Here is a 21,987-nt window from a genome sequence, read left to right on the forward strand (position 1 = left end):
CCTTTAAAAAACAGAATGATGACACCTGGTGTTCGCTGCGGTACTGCAGTTAAACCTCTAGATTTCTTTCTGGGTAAAGTGCGGATGGGGGGCGGGAAAAGGAGCGGAGAGGGTGAGTTCTGGGTAAGTTGCGGATTTTTCGACGTCGTCCAATTCGCCCGCGATTTTTTTGGGCGGCTGGGAGCGCCCCGGAGGCGCTTAGAGCTCGTTCCCTGGGCGCGCGCTCGACGCAGCGGCAAAAATACAAAAGATCGCGTCGCCGGCCCGCGACCGGAGACGCGCCTCAGGGGCGCTCCCGGCGGTCGGAGGAGCCGGTCGTACCCCGCCCCCGCGGACCCCGCCGGCGCAGCAGGGTCAAGCTGTCAGCAGTTGTGGCTGAGATAAGATGCGGCCACTGCCTTTCAGGGCTTATCTAAAGCGTTCTATAATGCTGTGGAAAAGCCCCTGATCCGACCTCCAAGACAAGAAAAATAATTTTTAAATGCTCATCTGGGGGGGCGGTACGGTACGGTCCGCTCGGTTGGGTGTCACAGGTCTGGGTGTGGTTCCGCCCTCCTGCTTGCTTCATCGCTCCCCGGCATCGCGCTCCTGCACAGGTGTACTTATATTCCCTGCTGAGGGCAGAGTAAAGTACTGCAGTGCACAGGCGCCGGGCCTCTCTGATCTTTCCTAGCGCCTGCGCACTGCAGTTGTTTGGTCTGCCCTCAACAGGGCCGATAAGTGCGCCTGTGCAGGAGAGCGATGCGGCGTAGCGATGAAGCAAGAAAATGGGAGCACCTGAACCTGTGACACCCATCGGATCGCACCATATCCCCCCACCCCCCTGGGTGAGTATAATAAAGATTATTTTTCTTATCTTGCAGTTTGGACCGGGGGCTTATCTACAGTATTATAGAATGCTGTATATCAGCACTGAAAGGCAGTGGCCGCATCTTATATCGGCCAAAAGAGGTGACAGGTTCCCTTTAATTATTCTAATTTGCTAAGATAATGACTTTTGGGATTTCATTGACTGTAAGCCATAATGATCAACATTAACAGAAATAAACACATGAAATAGATCACTGTGTGTGTAATGACTCTATAGAATACAGGTCCTTCTCAAAAAATTAGCATATAGTGTTAAATTTCATTATTTACCATAATGTAATGATTACAATTAAACTTTCATATATTATAGATTCATTATCCACCAACTGAAATTTGTCAGGTCTTTTATTGTTTTAATACTGATGATTTTGGCCTACAACTCCTGATAACCCAAAAAACCTGTCTCAATAAATTAGCATATCAAGAAAAGGTTCTCTAAACGACCTATTACCCTAATCTTCTGAATCAACTAATTAACTTTAAACACATGCAAAAGATACCTGAGGCTTTTAAAAACTCCCTGCCTGGTTCATTACTCAAAACCCCCATCATGGGTAAGACTAGCGACCTGACAGATGTCAAGAAGGCCATCATTGACACCCTCAAGCAAGAGGGTAAGACCCAGAAAGAAATTTCTCAACAAATAGGCTGTTCCCAGAGTGCTGTATCAAGGCACCTCAATGGTAAGTCTGTTGGAAGGAAACAATGTGGCAGAAAACGCTGTACAACGAGAAGAGGTGACCGGACCCTGAGGAAGATTGTGGAGAAGGACCGATTCCAGACCTTGGGGAACCTGAGGAAGCAGTGGACTGAGTCCACTGTGTGCAGGAAATGGGCTACAGGTGCCGCATTCCCCAGGTAAAGCCACTTTTGAACCATAAACAGCGGCAGAAGCGCCTGACCTGGGCTACAGAGAAGCAGCACTGGACTGTTGCTAAGTGGTCCCAAGTACTTTTTTCTGATGAAAGCAAATTTTGCATGTCATTCGGAAATCAAGGTGCCAGAGTCTGGAGGAAGACTGGGGAGAAGGAAATGCCAAAATGCCTGAAGTCCAGTGTCAAGTACCCACAGTCAGTGATGGTGTGGGGTGCCATGTCAGATGCTGGTGTTGGTCCACTGTTTTTCATCAAGGGCAGGGTCAATGCAGCTAGCTATCAGGAGATTTTGGAGCACTTCATGCTTCCATCGGCTGAAATGCTTTATGGAGATGAAGATTTCATTTTTCAGCACGACCTGGCACCTGCTCACAGTGCCAAAACCACTGGTAAATGGTTTACTGACCATGGTATTACTGTGCTCAATTGGCCTGCCAACTCTCCTGACCTGAACCCCATAGAGAATCTGTGGGATATTGTGAAGAGAAAGTTGAGAGACGCAAGACCCAACACTCTGGATGAGCTTAAGGCCGCTATTGAAGCATCCTGGGCCTCCATAACATCTCAGCAGTGTCACAGGCTGATTGCCTCCATGCCACGCCGCATTGAAGCAGTCATTTCTGCCAAAGGATTCCCGACCAAGTATTGAGTGCATAACTGAACATTATTATTTGATGGTTTTTTTGTTTGTTATTAAAAAACACTTTTATTTGATTGGACGGGTGAAATATGCTAATTTATTGAGACAGGTTTTTTGGGTTATCAGGAGTTGTAGGCCAAAATCATCAGTATTAAAACAATAAAAGACCTGACAAATTTCAGTTGGTGGATAATGAATCTATAATATATGAAAGTTTAATTGTAATCATTACATTATGGTAAATAATGAAATTTAACACTATATGCTAATTTTTTGAGAAGGACCTGTATACGAACCGTTGTTAAACCCTTCTGATCAGTGCGATCACACAACATACAAGCCTCTGATGGCTCCAGTGATGCCCTGTACTACTGTAGTGCCGTGTATCATCACTGCTGTCAGTGTAATACTAACGGCCCCATACACATGAGATAAGAGTTGGCAGAATGGTCATTTGGCAGACGGCCATCTCTCCCGACTCCCCCATACACACAAATATTCCAGCTTTCCTGGGGTCTGTATGAGAGAGTCGCCTCCAGACTCCTCTAGCGGATTATCTACAGGAAGAACAAATGGATTATCCTCTGAAGTTCAGGATGTCAGATCCTTCTCTGCCATGACATCATCTGTCGGGAGGCCCCAAATACATTATATAGTCGCCCAAACCCCCGAAATCAGTGATTTCATGGAACTTTAGTCTAATGTGTATGGGGGCGGTAAAAGGTAACTTATTGGACGCTGCCTCTGGCCCGGCCTAATAGACCTTCATACATTGCAGCCCAGACACCATTATTAAGCAGTGTTGTAACGTGGCACTACTGGTATGGTGTGCAAGCAGGGCCCCAAACCAAATATTGTGGTAAAGAAACTTGGCGCTCAACTATTGAAGATATGAGGTAATTATGATGCAGTCAATACTGTAGTAGAGGATCCAGAAGGATCCAGACGTATCGGTCAGTGACCTTCATCAGTTACTAACAATGAAGCTAAGAATGCAAACGAGATAAATAATGAAATCAAACATAATAACACATACCAATAAAGAGCATAAATGTGTGATGTAGTAAGTCACACAGAGAGTGGTAATCCCTCAGAACCTCTCAATAATAGAGCGATAAACCGAGAATAATCCTCCATATTTATATCTGGAGAACACGTTATTCTGAAGAGGAAGCAGTATAGTGAAGGACCTACCCGCCTGCTGTTTGGTGCGGTGCAGTAATTGAGGGGAATGAGACCCCATGTCTCTGCACCCTGTTACACAAATAGGGGGGTGGCCGTTTGATTTTATTAGGTGATTATTCTGAGACCCCCACCTATGATGTTATTACTGGCTGCACAGAACTAGGTGACCGTTTGGGGTTTTAGAAATAATGGTGTGGCCTACGATATAATAGAAAATGAATGCTATGATCTCATTATATGTCAGGTAAGGAATATGAGCATACCTGTACGGCAGAGAGGCGCTGTATGCAGTAGGGTACCCGCCGTATTTCCTATGGTAAATTGTATCTGTAATGCACACATAGAGGGAGTGACCGATGTGGCTGAGACAGAGGTATGATTTGAAGTTGATTGTATGATCTTAGTGTGTCCGTACCTTTAAGTCAGAGAGGCACTGTGTGCCATGGAGCCTCCGCTGTGCTCCCTGTTACAAGTTGTACCTGTGATATAAAGATAAGGTTAGTAATGGATGTGTCCGCATTACAGATGTAGTGCTGTGTCAGAGGTCCAGAACGTACTGCTTATAGTAGAGCGGAGCCTGGTGCGTGGTTAAATGTGGTATCCGCCGCTTGTTGTGGACATATGTATGTCAGGATGTGACCATTAAATCGGCACGGATAACCTCCATGTGGCACCTATCACGTAGGGAGGCTAAAACGGAAGTGAGGTAATCCGGAAGCGTCAGTGTCATGATGCCCAATGGCAGGGACTCAGGCAAAAACGGACTAGCTCTAGGAAGATGGAATCTCAGATGACCGCGATGCTGAACCTAACACGCAAATAATAGTAGCCAGGGGGCGTGCCTACGTTTTATCCTTAGACACCTCGCACCAGCCGGAGATCTAGCTACCCCTAGTAGAGGAATACACAGACCTGGCTTGCCTCCAGGGAAACCCCAAAAGTGATAGTAGCCCCCCACATATAATAACGGTTAGGTAAGAGGAAAACACGTACGCAGTATGAATATAGATTCAGCAAAGAGAGGCCCTCTGACTAGATAGCAGAAAATACAAAAGAGGACTTCGCGGTCACCTCAAAACCCTAAACAGCCATCCTGAAATTACTTTAACTCCGTTATCAACTCATGACACCGGAGTAGTAATTTCAGATCACTAGAGCTTCCAGCAGCAAGAGAAATATAAATGCATGCTGGACAAACAAACATCAAAAAATGCCAAAGATCCAACTTAGCTGAATTGCAGACTTGGAGCAGGTAGCAAGCAACAGAGGTGCTCTGGTAACATTGATTGCCGGCACTAGAATGACTGAGAAGCCAGGCTAAATAGGAAACTCCCAATTTCCTGATGGGAACAGGTGCACTGGAAACACAAGACAAAAGTCAGCCAGTACCACCAGTAGCCACCAGAGGGAGCCCAAAAACAGAATTCACAACAGTACCCCCCCCCTTAAGGAGGGGGCACCGAACCCTCATGAGAACCACCAGGGCGATCTGGATGCGCCCTATGAAAGGCGCGAACCAAATCAGAGGCATGAACATCAGAGGCAGTCACCCAAGAATTATCCTCCTGACCGTATCCCTTCCATTTAACCAAATATTGAAGTCTCCGTCTGGAAATGCGAGAGTCCAAAATCTTCTCCACAACATACTCCAATTCACCCTCCACCAGCACAGGAGCAGGAGGCTCAACAGAAGGAACAACCGGTACCTCGTACCTCCGCAACAACGACCGATGTAAGACATTATGAATGGTGAAAGATGCTGGTAGGTCCAAACGAAAAGATACAGGATTAAGAATCTCCAAAATCTTATAAGGACCTATGAACCGAGGTTTAAACTTAGGAGAAGTGACCTTCATAGGGACAAAACGAGAAGATAACCACACCAAGTCCCCAACACGGAGATGATGACCCACACGACGATGACGATTAGCAAACTGCTGAGTCTTCTCCTGAGACAACTTCAAATTGTCCACCACATGACTCCAAATCCGGTGCAGTCTATCCACCACAGTGTCCACTCCAGGGCAATCCGAAGATTCCACCTGGCCAGATGAAAAACGAGGGTGAAACCCTGAATTGCAAAAGAAAGGAGAAACCAGAGTGGCAGAACTGGCCCGATTATTGAGGGCAAACTCTGCCAACGGCAAAAAGGCGACCCAATCATCCTGATCAGCAGACACAAAACACCTCAAATAAGTCTCCAAGGTCTGATTAGTTCGCTCCGTCTGGCCATTAGTCTGAGGATGGAATGCAGACGAAAAAGACAAATCAATGCCCATCCTGGCACAGAACGCTCGCCAGAACCTAGACACAAATTGAGATCCCCTGTCAGAAACGATGTTTTCCGGGATACCATGTAAACGAACCACATTCTGAAAAAATAAAGGAACCAACTCCGATGAAGAAGGCAATTTGGGCAAGGGTACCAAATGAACCATCTTAGAAAAACGGTCACACACCACCCAAATGACGGACATTTTCTGACAAACCGGGAGGTCCGAGATAAAGTCCATAGAGATGTGCGTCCACGGCCTCTTCGGAATAGGCAAGGACAACAACAATCCACTAGCCCGAGAACAGCAAGGCTTGGCCCGAGCACAAACATCACAAGACTGTACAAAGGTACGCACATCCCGAGACAGGGAAGGCCACCAGAAGGACCTGGCCACCAAATCTCTGGTACCAAAAATTCCAGGGTGGCCTGCCAACACAGAAGAATGAACCTCCGAGATGACTCTACTGGTCCACTCATCTGGAACAAACAGTCTCCCAGGCGGACAACGATCAGGCCTATCAGTCTGAAACTCCTGCAAAGCACGTCGCAAGTCTGGGGAGACAGCAGACAAAATCACCCCATCCTTAAGGATACCCGTAGGCTCAGAATCACCAGAGGAGTCAGGCTCAAAACTCCTAGAAAGGGCATCTGCCTTCACATTTTTCGAACCCGGCAAGTATGAAACCACAAAATTAAACCGGGAGAAAAACAACGACCAGCGCGCCTGTCTAGGATTCAGACGCCTGGCAGACTCAAGGTAAATCAGATTCTTGTGATCAGTCAAGACCACCACCTGATGTCTAGCACCCTCAAGCCAATGACGCCACTCCTCAAATGCCCACTTCATAACCAAGAGCTCCCGATTACCGACATCATAATTTCGCTCGGCGGGCGAGAACTTTCGAGAGAAGAATGCACATGGTCTCATCACTGAGCAATCGTGACTTCTCTGCGACAAAACCGCCCCCGCTCCAATCTCGGAAGCATCAACCTCGACCTGAAAAGGGAGCGAAACATCAGGCTGGCGCAACACAGGGGCAGAAGAAAAGCGGTGCTTAAGCTCCCGAAAGGCCTCCACAGCCGCAGAGGACCAATTGGCAACATCAGCACCCTTCTTAGTCAAATCAGTCAGAGGTTTAGCAACACTTGAAAACCCAGTTATAAATCGACGATAGAAATTAGCAAAGCCCAAGAACTTCTGAAGACTCTTCAGGGAAGTAGGCTGCGTCCAATCACAAATAGCCCGAACCTTGACAGGATCCATCTCAACAGAAGAAGGGGAAAAAATATACCCCAAAAAGGAGATCTTCTGAACCCCAAAAATGCACTTTGAACCCTTTACAAACAAAGAATTGGCCCGCAAAACCTGAAAAACCTTCCTAACCTGTTGAACATGCGACTCCCAGTCATCCGAAAAAATCAAAATATCATCCAAATACACAATCATAAATTTATCCAGGTATTTACGGAAAATATCGTGCATAAAGGACTGAAAGACTGAAGGGGCATTAGAAAGACCAAAAGGCATTACCAAATACTCAAAATGGCCCTCGGGCGTATTAAATGCAGTTTTCCACTCATCTCCCTGCTTAATCCGCACCAAATTATACGCACCCCGAAGATCAATCTTAGAGAACCACTTTGCCCCTTTAATACGAGCAAATAAATCAGTCAATAGTGGCAAAGGATACTGGTATTTGACTGTAATCTTATTCAACAGGCGATAATCAATACAGGGCCTCAGGGAGCCATCTTTTTTACCCACGAAAAAAAAACCTGCTCCTAAAGGGGATGAGGATGGACGGATATGTCCCTTTTCCAAGGACTCCTTAATATACTCTCGCATAGCAGCATGCTCAGGCACAGACAGATTGAACAAACGCCCCTTGGGAAACTTGCTGCCAGGAATCAAGTCTATAGCACAATCACAATCCCTGTGAGGGGGGAGAGAACTAAGTTTAGGCTCCTCAAAAACATCACAATAGTCAGACAAAAATGCCGGAATTTCAGAGAGAGTAGATGAAGCAATGGAAACCAAAGGTACTTCCCCATGAGCCCCCTGACATCCCCAACTTAACACAGACATTGTTTTCCAGTCAAGGACTGGATTATGAGTTTGCAACCATGGCAATCCAAGCACTAAGACATCATGCAAGTTATGCAACACAAGGAAGCGAATCACCTCCCGATGGTCAGGAGTCATACACATAGTCACTTGTGTCCAGTATTGTGGTTTATTCCTAGCCAATGGTGTGGAGTCGATACCCTTCAGAGGGATAGGAACTTCCAAAGGCTCTAGGCTAAACCCACAGCGTCTGGCAAAGGACCAATCCATAAGACTCAAGGAAGCGCCAGAATCCACATAGGCATCCACAGTAATAGATGATAATGAACAGATCAAAGTTACAGACAAAATAAACTTAGACTGTAAAGTGCCAATTGCAAAAGACTTATCAACCTTTTTTGTGCGTTTAGAGCATGCTGATATAACATGATCAGAATCACCACAGTAGAAGCACAACCCATTTTTACGCCTATAATTCTGCCGTTCACTTCTGGACAGAATTCTATCACATTGCATAGTCTCCGGTGCCTGCTCAGAAGACACCGCCAAATGGTGCACAGGTTTGCGCTCCCGTAAACGCCGATCAATCTGAATAGCCATAGTCATGGATTCATTCAGACCTGTGGGCGTAGGAAACCCCACCATGACATCTTTAACGGCGTCAGAGAGACCTTCTCTGAAATTCGCCGCCAGGACACACTCATTCCACTGAGTAAGCACAGACCATTTTCGAAATTTTTGACAATATATTTCAGCTTCATCATGCCCTTGAGAGAGGGCTATCAAGGCCTTTTCAGCCTGAATCTCCAAATTAGGTTCCTCATAGAGCAACCCCAGTGCCAGAAAAAACGCATCCACATTGAGCAGCGCAGGATCCCCTGGTGCCAATGCAAATGCCCAATTCTGGGGGTCACCCCGCAACAAGGAAATAACAATTTTAACCTGCTGAGCGGGGTCTCCAGCGGAGCGAGATCTCAGAGAAAGATACAATTTACAATTGTGCTTAAAATTCAAAAAACGAGATCTATCTCCAGAAAAAAACTCAGGTATAGGAATCTTGGGTTCAGACACAGGAGCATGTATAACATAGTCTTGGATATTTTGAACCTTAGAAGCAAGAGTATTCAGGTTTGAAGCTAAACTCTGGATATCCATTTTTTAACAGCTGAGATCTGAGCCATTCAGGGGTTAAGAGGAGAGAAAAAAGCAGCAGATTGCAATTATGGCTAGACAGAACTTCTGAGGGAAAAAAAAAAAAGGTGTCAGAAACTTCTTTTTTCTCTCTTTCTTCAGCCAATACTTTTAATACATTCGGGCCGGCAATACTGTCATGATGCCCAATGGCAGGGACTCAGGCAAAAACGGACTAGCTCTAGGAAGATGGAATCTCAGATGACCGCGATGCTGAACCTAACACGCAAATAATAGTAGCCAGGGGGCGTGCCTACGTTTTATCCCTAGACACCTCGCACCAGCCGGAGATCTAGCTACCCCTAGTAGAGGAATACACAGACCTGGCTTGCCTCCAGGGAAACCCCAAAAGTGATAGTAGCCCCCCACATATAATAACGGTTAGGTAAGAGGAAAACACGTACGCAGTATGAATATAGATTCAGCAAAGAGAGGCCCTCTGACTAGATAGCAGAAAATACAAAAGAGGACTTCGCGGTCACCTCAAAACCCTAAACAGCCATCCTGAAATTACTTTAACTCCGTTATCAACTCATGACACCGGAGTAGTAATTTCAGATCACTAGAGCTTCCAGCAGCAAGAGAAATATAAATGCATGCTGGACAAACAAACATCAAAAAATGCCAAAGATCCAACTTAGCTGAATTGCAGACTTGGAGCAGGTAGCAAGCAACAGAGGTGCTCTGGTAACATTGATTGCCGGCACTAGAATGACTGAGAAGCCAGGCTAAATAGGAAACTCCCAATTTCCTGATGGGAACAGGTGCACTGGAAACACAAGACAAAAGTCAGCCAGTACCACCAGTAGCCACCAGAGGGAGCCCAAAAACAGAATTCACAACACGTCAGTGCACTCCAATGGGCGAAGTGCTCAGTTAGTGCGCTGCACGGGTATGGATTCGGCCACATATGCGTTCCAGAGCCCAATTTGGATGCGTGCCTCTTTTCAGAAGGTGAGACCACAGTTGTTTTCCTTAGAGAAGGGTGAAACAAATGGGTAATGGCCATGTTCTATTCGGTGGAGGTGTGGAAAATATGGAGATGGGGAAATCCAGAGGGAAAAGGCCATGAACAGGAGATTTCATCCAATATAAGCGACTCTGTAAGAAGGAAGACATAGAGAATTAGTAAATGCAATGAGCCAGATTCATCCAAAAGAAGAGGTAACTCAGAAGGGGTAAACGTCAATACATCCATACCTATAACATCATGACATAGGAATAAATGTATGTATAGTGAATATACAGTATAATGGGCACAGAACCACATAATGGCAAATCATATTCCCTATTCAAGCCCTCAGTAGAAAGCATTTGTAGCTCATGGATCCAGAATGTCTCCTTTCTCTAGTCACCTTCCATGACAGCAGTATCGGAGGATGTCTCCCCGCTCTAGTGGGGGACAGGAAACACAAAGAGGTTAAATACCCTCCCCTTTCTACAACCACCAGTGTTTTTCGTGTCCCCTATGGGGCATGAAGAGATCTTCTGATGGTGCTGCCGTGGCCGGCGATCTGGAGCACCCAGGACTATTTACTTACTGCCGGGCAGCTGAGGTCGGGGGCTCTGCTCTCCTCCACGTGCTGCTTCCGTCTCCATGCATTTCCATATGACTCGTGACCTTTTCCCCGCCCCTCCTGTGCCTCCTCGGGGGTTAAAGCGGGGCAATGATGTGCAGCCAGGGTCCTCTTGCAGCTTCCCGGCGTCTTCCTCAGGATGCCGTGCATACCTGAAGTGACGTCAGGCCAAACTTTTGGTTCAATTCCTGTGCATTGCACATTGATTGTGGAAACAAAAAAGCTTTTCTAAAACCCTCAAACTTGTGTGTGTGAATCAGAGCTGAGATCTAACGTGATAGAAGATTACAGTGCGGGGAAGGCGGGAAACCTTCATATAGACGGCCGGTGGTGATGGAGTCAGTGACCGACTCTGGCCAAATATGTTTCTATAGCCATAGTAGAAGATGAAGATGTCATCCTCATCATGAAGTAGTTATTTCTCATGTCGCGTGTAATGAATATCTCCTGCAGTATTGCTAATGCCGATTCCAGGGTCGGTAAATGAGACGAGAATTAACGTTATGGAAGATGAGTCTATGAGGAACGTATTCAGCTGCCGACTCCGAGGAGGAAGTAGTAGTAGAGATTCACCGCACACTCTTATTTGTTAGTTTTGCAAACGTGTTTACACAGTTTATTCAAAAATAGATATAAACCCACAAGCAGTGAAGTGATATACTTAGACACAAAACCCAACGTTTTGGCCCTCCTGGGTCTTAGTCATGGGGTTTACTAAGGAAATAAGAAAACAGGGTATAAGGCACTGAATATTATATAGAAAATATACATTATATACATAAGATGGCACAGTGAGTCTGATCGCGTCAATAATAGTAGCTGCCAATACAGAAAAATGCATTAAGAATAAAGAAAAGAGCAACCAGTAATAATTATTATAAAGTAATAGCACAATGTAACAGCAATGAATACATTTGAATGACACAAGATAAGATAGGCATGTATTACCTTGGTTGTTTAGTGCCAGGGTAGAGGGCAGAAAATGTAGAGAGGGACCATTGGTAGAAAGGTACCTGAGACTGCAATGAATAATGGGAACATTATGGAAAGGGTACAGGTGTACATAAGAGATATGAACCTTAAGATGTTGGTTTAAAAGAAGGGGCAAAGAGAAATTATATATAACGTGATAGCCATCTATATAGGGGCTGCCTGGTTAAAAAACGGGAGCATAGTGGTGACGACTTTAATAGGAAATGGTACTGCAGCCATATGAAGGTGGATGTTGTGGCAGTAAAGGCTTGAAAACATAATGGCTGTCAGATGTGATGGGAAGCACCTAGGTGGAGGCCCAGGGATACAGAAATGAGGTATGGTACTGGAATATAGTACTGTCGTCTTGCTGAGATGGCAGTAGAGGCTTACAAGTGTAATGAGGAGCTGCAAGTGAGAGTATACAGGTGCGCAGTAATGAGGTTGTAAAGTAAAGTAATGAGGCTGTAGAGCGGCGCTCCCGCGCCTTGCTCAGTGTGCGGCTGTTAGGCATGCCCTGGGATAAGCCACCAAGAACAGCTTACCCTGTTCTCAATTCACGAGACTAGCCAAGATTGTGTCTGACCCAGCCGAACTCCCGACATGCCTGGATGCCATGTCCCAAAAATTTAGGAACAGAAACTATCCAGCACGGTTACTAGAACTAGAGAGAAGCAATGTCCTTAATCCACAATCCCCTCGTCCACAATTAGCCACCAAAGAACGTGTCCCCTTTGTACACACGTATCACCCCCTGATGCCAAAAGTTCAATCCATCATTAGAAAACACTGGCCATTACTATCCAGGGCATACCCCAAAGTCAACTGCTTCTCCTCACCAGTTCTTATGTCTAACAGAAGGGCTCCCAACATCAGAGATAAACTGGTACAGGCTGACATCGGCAGTCCGCGTCTCACTACAACCCAAAGTTTCCTGACCACAAGCAGATAGGGCACATTTTCCTGTCTTAGTTGTGCCTCATGCTCCAATGTCATAAAATCAAACAATTACGAGGGGTAATTTTAGTTGTGACTCCACATTTGTTATTTATCTCATTAAGTGTCCATGCGGTCTCGGATATGTTGGTGAAACCACCCAACATATCCGGGACCGCATAGCACAACATAAGTCCACGATCCGGTGTAAAAGACTTCTTCTACCGATACCAGCTCATTTTATCTCACATAATCACAACGTCGCACAGTTGCGATACCAAATTATTGAAAGCATTCCTATAGCCAGAAGAGGTGGCAATAGGATTCTTAAGTTAAAACAGAGAGAGTCCTATTGGATCCATGTGTTCCAAACCTTGGAACCACATGGTCTCAATCGGGAATATGAGATTTTCTATTGACAGCATTTCATATCTTAGGATTTAAACACAAGATCCCTTAGTATATACTGCTATATCACTATTTTCTATTATTTTTCTTTTGACAGGCCTCAATAAAATGTGGTTTATTCTATGTCCTGTTACAGTTAATTTTTCAGTGACTCTCTGTGTTAAAAAATATGTATGTGTATATATATATATATATATATGTATGTATATATATATTTGTATATTTGTCCTAATTTATTTATTTTTTTGCCCTTTGTCTTTTTTTTCCTTGTAGACCTAGATCCAGCGGTCCATCACCCTTTGGTGTTTTGTTATACTGCACAGGTTTGTGGGACTCTGGTTCTTTACCTATTTCTCTATATGTGTCTCTATTCCTTCCCTTCTATGCATCTCTTGTGTTTAGCTTTTACATTAGTTTACTATTCCATTTGGTGTTATTCCTTGTCCTCTTAGGACGCATTGCGCGAGCGCATAGTCCCTACACTGTTCGGTATTGTGCCGTGCTGTGTTTCCTTATTTTAGATTTATGTCAGCCGCCATCTCCTTCCGGTCCTCTGGACTGGTTTTGCCCCACTTCCGTCAGCTTGAAGCGTCTGCACATGCGCCGCCTAGTATGTCCGCAAGGCTATTAGTCTTATTCATTTCCGGGCCGTAGGACAGCGTTTCCTTAAATAGAGCTCAGTTCCTTCCTGTCTTTCACCTCGTGTCCAGAGCGGTAGTGCCTACGTCCCTTTCTCTTCTATGCAGCAGGTATGTATATATTTTCCGGTGTCTCTGCCTTTCTGATTTCATTTTCCATCTTAATGGTATCCCCCCTTCCCCTTTTTTATCTATTCCTTTAGCCTTAACCTCACCACCATACAGGTAACATTCTTTCTTTGTTTTGTTTGTTCTCTATCACTCTTTACAGATGGATGTGTTCTCACATATAGCCTTTTTTGCTGACCACAAGTGCTGGACTTCTCTTTCTTTTGGATCAATTTATATCTATTTTTCTGGGCATCTATTTCTACTGGGCATACCATCGGAGTTTGATGGTTCGTTCCTGATATACTCACCAGTGTTTTTTATACCCCTTTCTTTAACGGGACATATACTTATTCCACTATTCATTCATGGTATATGTTTATAATACATGATATATGTTGTGTAATATATCGATGTGAGTATAGGTTTCCTTCTGTTTTTGATATTTTGTTATATATGTCTTTACTGTTATTTTTCTGTATCTGCAATTATTTTCATTTTTTTTTATAGATAAATGCCGTGATAAAGGCTTTTTGCTGAAACGTTGGCATGGTGTGTGACTGGTTGTAATTTAATAAATTGAATTTTGATTCAACTAAAAGAGTCCTCGGATTAGTCTATCTATACATAGTTTTTTCTCCAGAGTACTCTATTACTATTGGACTGAGATCCCCCTGATCTTTTGCAATTATTAATTTTTTTGGGGTAATCTTATTGTCACTATAATATGTCATTGAATATGTTATCCTATAATCAATCAGAAGCGGAATCTATTCTAGCTCAGGTTAATATACCGAGCCAATTTTTGCATACTTCGACGGACCAACTAAAAACACGTGATCTTGATAGAATTTATAGACGCAAGACTGCATTACAGTTGCATTTTGTCACTCTAGCTGAATATCACAAGGTTCAGCGTATACCTAGGGGTCTTCAAGTCTCTTTTAGACCTACCCTATTTTCTGAAAAAACGGACTTTTGTGAGAAATTTGAAGCTATCTTAAACAAGTGTTCCATGGACCTTATTCTCCTGACAGTTGATTATTTACACAAAGAAATTCCTATCATTGAAAATGAGATTGAAAGTATTGAGTCACAACTCCGTAACACTCTATCACTAGAAGAATTCAATAAGATTAAATCACAGACTGAAAAAGTGATGGTGGAATTTCAGTCTCAACTACAAGAACGCAAGAGACTTAAATTTATTCGCGATTCGGATGATTACCAACGTGGTGAAGTATATCGGTGGACCAATAAGAATTTGGGAGCTACCGAAAGAAGACCTGCTAGACGGTGGAATTCCTCTTTTTCATCTGGCTCCGAGAGTGATGGGTCCCGCTCTTCTTTTCGCTCATACCAGGGTAGAGGACTGTTGTGAATTAGACTTTTTGGCTCCCTCTTGTGGTTACTAGTGATATGACTCTGGGATTTTCTTCCCTCAGTTTACACCCACCTGGGTCGTTAGTTCAGGGGTGTTGCTATATAAACCTCCTGGATCCTTAGTCCAGTGCCTGGCATCATTGTAATCAGACACCTTCTGTTTGCTCCTATCTGCTGGTCCTGGTTCGTGCAAAATTAAGCTAAGTCCTGCTTCTTTGTTTTTTGGGTTATTTGCTTGCTCTCATTTTTTGTCCAGCTTGTACTAAATGTGATTCCTGACCTTGCTGGAAGCTCTAGGGGGCTGGTGTTCTCCCCCCGGGCCATTAGACGGTTCGGGGGTTCTTGAATTTCCAGTGTGGATATTTTTGATAGGGTTTTTGCTGACCATATAAGTTATCTTTCTATATTCTGCTATTAGCTAGTGGGCCTCTCTTTGCTAAATACCTAGCTCATTCTTATGTTTGTCTTTTCCTCTTACCTCACCGTTATTATTTGTTGGGGGCTTGTATCCAACTTTTGGGGTCTTTTCTCTGGAGGCAAGAAAGGTTTTTCTTTTCTCTTCTAGGGTTAGTTAGTTCTCCGGCTGGCGCGGGACGTCTAGAATCAACGTAGGCACGTTCCCCGGCTGCTGTTATTTGTGGTGTTAGGATTAGATATATGGTCAGCCCAGTTACCACTGCCCTATGAGCTGGTTTTTTGTGTTTGCAGACTTAGTAATTATTTCTGAGACCCTCTGCCATTGGGGTCATAACAGTATGCCAGGCCAACATTGAATGTTTAATGCATTGCAGAAGTGGGATAATAAGAAAGGAAATTCTGAGTTTTTTTTTTTTCTTTCCTCTCTTCCTCCCCTTTACCTTTGAGTGGCTTGTGCTTGCTGCAGACATGAATGTCCAGACCTTGATTACAAGTGTAGACCAGCTTGCAGTTCGTGTGCAGGGCATACAAGATTTTGTTACCAGTAGTCCTATGTCTGAACCTAAAATACCTATTCCGGAATTGTTTTCTGGAGACCGATTTAGGTTTAGGAATTTCAAGAATAATTGTAAATTGTTTCTTTCTCTGAGACCCCGTTCATCTGGAGATTCAGCTCAGCAAGTTAAAATTGTTATTTCTTTTTTACGGGGCGACCCTCAGGATTGGGCTTTCTCGCTAGCGCCAGGAGATCCGGCATTGGCAAATATTGATGCGTTTTTTCTGGCGCTCGGATTGCTTTACGAGGAACCCAATCTTGAAATTCAGGCAGAAAAAGCCTTGCTGGCTATTTCTCAGGGCCAGGATGAAGCTGAAGTGTATTGCCAAAAATTTCGGAAATGGTCCGTGCTTACTCAGTGGAATGAGTGTGCTCTGGCCGCAAATTTCAGAAATGGCCTTTCTGAAGCCATTAAGAATGTGATGGTGGGTTTCCCCATTCCTACAAGTCTGAATGATTCTATGGCGCTGGCTATTCAAATTGACCGGCGTTTGCGGGAGCGCAAAACCGCTAATCCTCTGGTGGTGTTGTCTGAACAAACACCTGATTTAATGCAATGTGATAGAATTCAGACTAGAAATGAGCGGAAAAATCATAGATGTCAGAATGGGTTGTGTTTTTACTGTGGTGATTCTACACATGTTATATCAGCATGCTCTAAACGCCTAACAAGGGTTGTTAGCAGGGCCGGCTCCAGGTTTTCATGGGCCCTTGGGCGACAGAACCTCAGTGGGCCCCCTTGTGGAGCAAATCATGTGGCGACAGTAAAACAGCAGGGACCACAGAGACCCAAATATTTTATTTAGAAAAAAACTATGTAAACTTTATAAAAACACTAGTGCAAAATAGAGAAAGTGCAATATATCAGGGAAACTTTTGATAAATTTGCTTCTCTGTAAGTTGTAAAAGACTTTTTTGACTTTTTTGTAAAAGACATTCAAAGACTGCCGCAAGGAACACGGACATGCTGCGATCTTAAAAGAAGCGCCACATGTCCGGAGTCGCAGGGCCGCCGGGTGCGTGTTACCACGCATAGCGGAGACGGGATTTCATAAAATCCCCTTCACTATGCTGGAACATCTGGACGCTGCGTGTTTGACGCTGTGGCCCCACGCAGCGTCAAACACGCAGCGTTTACTTAACGTGGACACATACCCTAACCGTTCCCATCACCAGATCACACATCTAGCCGGCAGCTTTTGTTTTGGCCAAAAGATTTTGTAAGCCGCCACCATAACACGGTAGACTCTTTTGGTGAGGCCCTACTCTGCTGTAACCTATTAAATATTTGTTAAAATATGCAATACAATTTAGGTATATTTTTATTTATTTTTCAATTTTTAAAATGACCAATAATATCACATAAAAAGAACAAATACCGCTACACCATGACCAGATGACATATTACCACCACAGTGATCGAATAATATCACATACAAAGAACAAATACCGCTACACCATGACCAGATGACATATTACCACCACAGTGATCGAATAATATCACATACAAGGGACAAATACCGCAACACCATGTCCAGACCACATATTACCACCACATAGTGACTGAATACTACAATTCTGATCAGTAATAAAAAAAAAAGCACCACACTATCACCATCAGTGCCATTATACACAGGAGATCTGTACTTAGTATGCAGTGTCTGTGTAGAGGTAATACAGTGATCACTAGTGAGATTATACACAGGAGCTCTGTATATAGTATACAGTGTATAGTGTCAGTGTATAGGTAACACTGACTTACCAGTGACGTCTCTAGGTTAAGTCCTTCATCTTTCATCCAGCACAGACCGCCATCATGTCTTCCAGCCAGGACTCGTCTCTGCAGGAAATAACAGAGTTATCTCGCGCTCCGCTTGTAGAACACATTACTTAATTTTTCCGAACTTCTACATTACACCGCATAAAGAAAAAGAGGCGACATAGTGTCACTCTACACAGTAACAGGACCGCCCCCTCATTTAAAACAGTGTCCTCAAAAAATAAATACATCACTGCAGTAATAATATCCCTTAATTAGTCCCTATGGTAATAATATTCCCCATCCTGGCCCCCGTGTGTCTCATTCCTGGCGTCAGCCATATGTTCTCCCATCCTGCCCTCATGAGTATCCTTTCTGCACCATATGATCTCCCCATCCTGCCCCATCTGTCTCCATCGTATCCATCCTGCCCCATGATCCTGCCCCATCTGTCTCCAATCCTGCCTCCAGTGTCTCCAATCATGCCCGTATCACCATTCTGCCCCGTCTCCAATCAGGCCCCCATTTCTGCAATCATGCCCCCTGTGTCTCAATTCTGCCCCATCTGTTTCCATTCCTGCCCCAGTGTCTCCAGTCATGCCCCAGTGTCTCCAGTCATGCCGCCATGTCTGTCATCCTGCCCCTTGTCTCCAATCATGCCGTTTCTCCTTTCTGCCCCCGTGTCCAGCTTTCTGCCCCCGTGTCCAGCGCTCTGCCCCCTCCTGTGTCCAGCGCTCTGCCCCCTCCTGTGTCCAGCGCTCTGCCCCCTCCTGTGTCCAGCGCTCTGCCCCCTCCTGTGTCCAGCGCTCTGCCCCCTCCTGTGTCCAGCGTTCTGCCCCCTCCTGTGTCCAGCGTTCTGCCCCCTCCTGTGTCCAGCGTTCTGCCCCCTCCTGTGTCCAGCGTTCTGCCCCCTCCTGTGTCCAGCGTTCTGCCCCCTCCTGTGTCCAGCGTTCTGCCCCCTCCTGTGTCCAGCGTTCTGCCCCCTCCTGTGTCCAGCGTTCTGCCCCCTCCTGTGTCCAGCGTTCTGCCCCCTCCTGTGTCCAGCGTTCTGCCCCCTCCTGTGTCCAGCGTTCTGCCCCCTCCTGTGTCCAGCGTTCTGCCCCCTCCTGTGTCCAGCGTTCTGCCCCCTCCTGTGTCCAGCGCTCTGCCCCCTCCTGTGTCCAGCGTTCTGCCCCCTCCTGTGTCCAGCGCTCTGCCCCCTCCTGTGTCCAGCGTTCTGCCCCCTCCTGTGTCCAGCGTTCTGCCCCCTCCTGTGTCCAGCGTTCTGCCCCCTCCTGTGTCCAGCGTTCTGCCCCCTCCTGTGTCCAGCGTTCTGCCCCCTCCTGTGTCCAGCGTTCTGCCCCCTCCTGTGTCCAGCGCTCTGCCCCCTCCTGTGTCCAGCGCTCTGCCCCCTCCTGTGTCCAGCGCTCTGCCCCCTCCTGTGTCCAGCGTTCTGCCCCCTCCTGTGTCCAGCGTTCTGCCCCCTCCTGTGTCCAGCGTTCTGCCCTCTCCTGTGTCCAGCGTTCTGCCCCCTCCTGTGTCCAGCGTTCTGCCCCCTCCTGTGTCCAGCGTTCTGCCCCCTCCTGTGTCCAGCGTTCTGCCCCCTCCTGTGTCCAGCGTTCTGCCCCCTCCTGTGTCCAGCGTTCTGCCCCCTCCTGTGTCCAGCGTTCTGCCCCCTCCTGTGTCCAGCGTTCTGCCCCCTCCTGTGTCCAGCGTTCTGCCCCCTCCTGTGTCCAGCGTTCTGCCCCCTCCTGTGTCCAGCGTTCTGCCCCCTCCTGTGTCCAGCGTTCTGCCCCCTCCTGTGTCCAGCGTTCTGCCCCCTCCTGTGTCCAGCGTTCTGCCCCCTCCTGTGTCCAGCGTTCTGCCCCCTCCTGTGTCCAGCGTTCTGCCCCCTCCTGTGTCCAGCGCTCTGCCCCCTCCTGTGTCCAGCGTTCTGCCCCCTCCTGTGTCCAGCGTTCTGCCCCCTCCTGTGTCCAGCGTTCTGCCCCCTCCTGTGTCCAGCGTTCTGCCCCCTCCTGTGTCCAGCGTTCTGCCCCCTCCTGTGTCCAGCGTTCTGCCCCCTCCTGTGTCCAGCGTTCTGCCCCCTCCTGTGTCCAGCGTTCTGCCCCCTCCTGTGTCCAGCGTTCTGCCCCCTCCTGTGTCCAGCGTTCTGCCCCCTCCTGTGTCCAGCGCTCTGCCCCCTCCTGTGTCCAGCGTTCTGCCCCCTCCTGTGTCCAGCGTTCTGCCCCCTCCTGTGTCCAGCGTTCTGCCCCCTCCTGTGTCCAGCGTTCTGCCCCCTCCTGTGTCCAGCGTTCTGCCCCCTCCTGTGTCCAACGTTCTGCCCCCTCCTGTGTCCAGCGCTCTGCCCCCTCCTGTGTCCAGCGTTCTGCCCCCTCCTGTGTCCAGCGTTCTGCCCCCTCCTGTGTCCAGCGTTCTGCCCCCTCCTGTGTCCAGCGTTCTGCCCCCTCCTGTGTCCAGCGTTCTGCCCCCTCCTAAAAGTAAAAAAAAAAAAACACTACATACTCACCGTCTGTTGCCCGTCACGTCCCCTGGAGCTTGCCGTACTGACTGTCTCAGCGCCGTCCGGCCGTAAAGCAGAGCCCAGCGGTGAACCTGCAGTAACAGCGGTTCACCGCTGGGCACCGCTGTTACGGCCGGCCGGTGCTGAGACACAGTCAGTGCGGCAAGCGCCGAGGGACATGAAGGACGACAGAAGGTGTGTATGTAGTGTTTTTTTTTTTTTTACATGGGGACTTCGGCATCGCTGAAGACAGTTTCAGCGATGCCGAAGTCGCTTGGTCGCTGGAGAGAGCTGTCTGTGTGACAGCTCCCCAGCGACCACACAGCAACTTAGTAAGATTCAGCCTGAATCCCACCCCTGTGGGCGGGGCTTTCAGCGGGGACTCCGTCTCCTCCGTCCCCTCTGTCTCTGGATCGGCGAGTCGGCGGCCAGTCCCAAGTAAGAAAAAAAAAATAAAAAAAAATTGCCGTCGGATCCTAGGGGGGCCCCCAGAAGTCAGGGGGCCCCGGCATCTGCCCGACCCTGCCGTCCGCTGACGCCGGCCCTGGTTGTTAGTCCTGTCGCCATTGGTAATTTGCAACCTAAATTTATTTTGTCTGTGACTTTAATTTGCTCATTGTCTTCTTACCCTGTTATGGCGTTTGTGGATTCAGGTGCTGCCCTGAGTCTTATGGATCTGTCATTTGCCAAGCGCTGTGGTTTTGTTCTTGAGCCGTTGGTAAATCCTATTCCTCTTAGAGGTATTGATGCTATGCCATTGGCGGAAAATAAACCGCAGTTTTGGACGCAGGTGACCATGTGCATGACTCCTGAACATCGGGAGGTGATTCGTTTTCTTGTTCTGCATAAAATGCATGATTTGGTCGTTTTGGGTTTGCCATGGTTACAGACCCACAATCCAGTCTTGGATTGGAAGGCAATGTCTGTGTCAAGTTGGGGTTGTCAGGGAATTCATGCTGATTCCCCGCCGGTGTCTATTGCTTCCTCTACTCCTTCAGAAGTTCCTGAGTATTTGTCTGATTATCAGGATGTATTCAGCGAGTCCAGATCCAGTGCTCTGCCTCCCCCCCCCCATCGCCAGACACGTAAATACTGAACATGGTGGAGATGTGAAAGCCGTTGCCTTTATGGGGATTGACAAGGTCTCTCTACCACCCAGGGGAGGTGACTTTGACAAGATCTTACTACAAAGGGAGGCGAGATGGATATTTCGGTTAGATATCTGCCACCCACATGGGCTCAACGAGCAGCTTAATTTTGGCTGCTTTTTGTAGGCCCTATAGTCATGTATATTTCTCCAGGTTATGGGGTACCCCTATTCACGAGTTCTATCGCCCCTATCCCCCTCCCTCTCTGAATACATTTGACTGTACAAATGTGTCCGTGTCTATCACGTTGGTACATATTGTGTTTGGACCTGTCCCTTAAGACAGCTGTAGGAAACAAAACATTCACATGATTTATTGGGCAGGATCACTATTATGTTCCTGGCCCTTTTTCCCCCTGATCGGAGAGAATCTGGCACTGTTGGGTCACAAATTGTATAATGATATCGTGATCTGTTTCCAGGGATCAGGGATATATATCTTTATTTTGGACAAACTTTATTAATCTTGTATGGTTACTTATTATTATTGGGCACCAATTTTCCTT

At 46.6% G+C, this 21,987-nt stretch overlaps 1 long non-coding RNA gene across 1 annotated transcript; it reads right to left on the reverse strand.

The window, feature by feature from the left end:
• Positions 1 to 16,768: 16,768 nt before the first annotated feature.
• On the reverse strand, positions 16,769 to 20,886 carry LOC143766915 (uncharacterized). Its single transcript, XR_013213664.1, has 3 exons — positions 20,341 to 20,886; positions 17,859 to 17,936; positions 16,769 to 16,834 (listed from the first exon to the last, which is right to left on the reverse strand). It is a non-coding gene; the product is annotated as an uncharacterized LOC143766915 (long non-coding RNA).
• Between the last annotated feature and the right edge of the window lie 1,101 nt (positions 20,887 to 21,987).

Source organism: Ranitomeya variabilis, chromosome 4, assembly GCF_051348905.1.
Source record: "Ranitomeya variabilis isolate aRanVar5 chromosome 4, aRanVar5.hap1, whole genome shotgun sequence".
NCBI classification, from domain to species: domain Eukaryota; kingdom Metazoa; phylum Chordata; class Amphibia; order Anura; family Dendrobatidae; genus Ranitomeya; species Ranitomeya variabilis.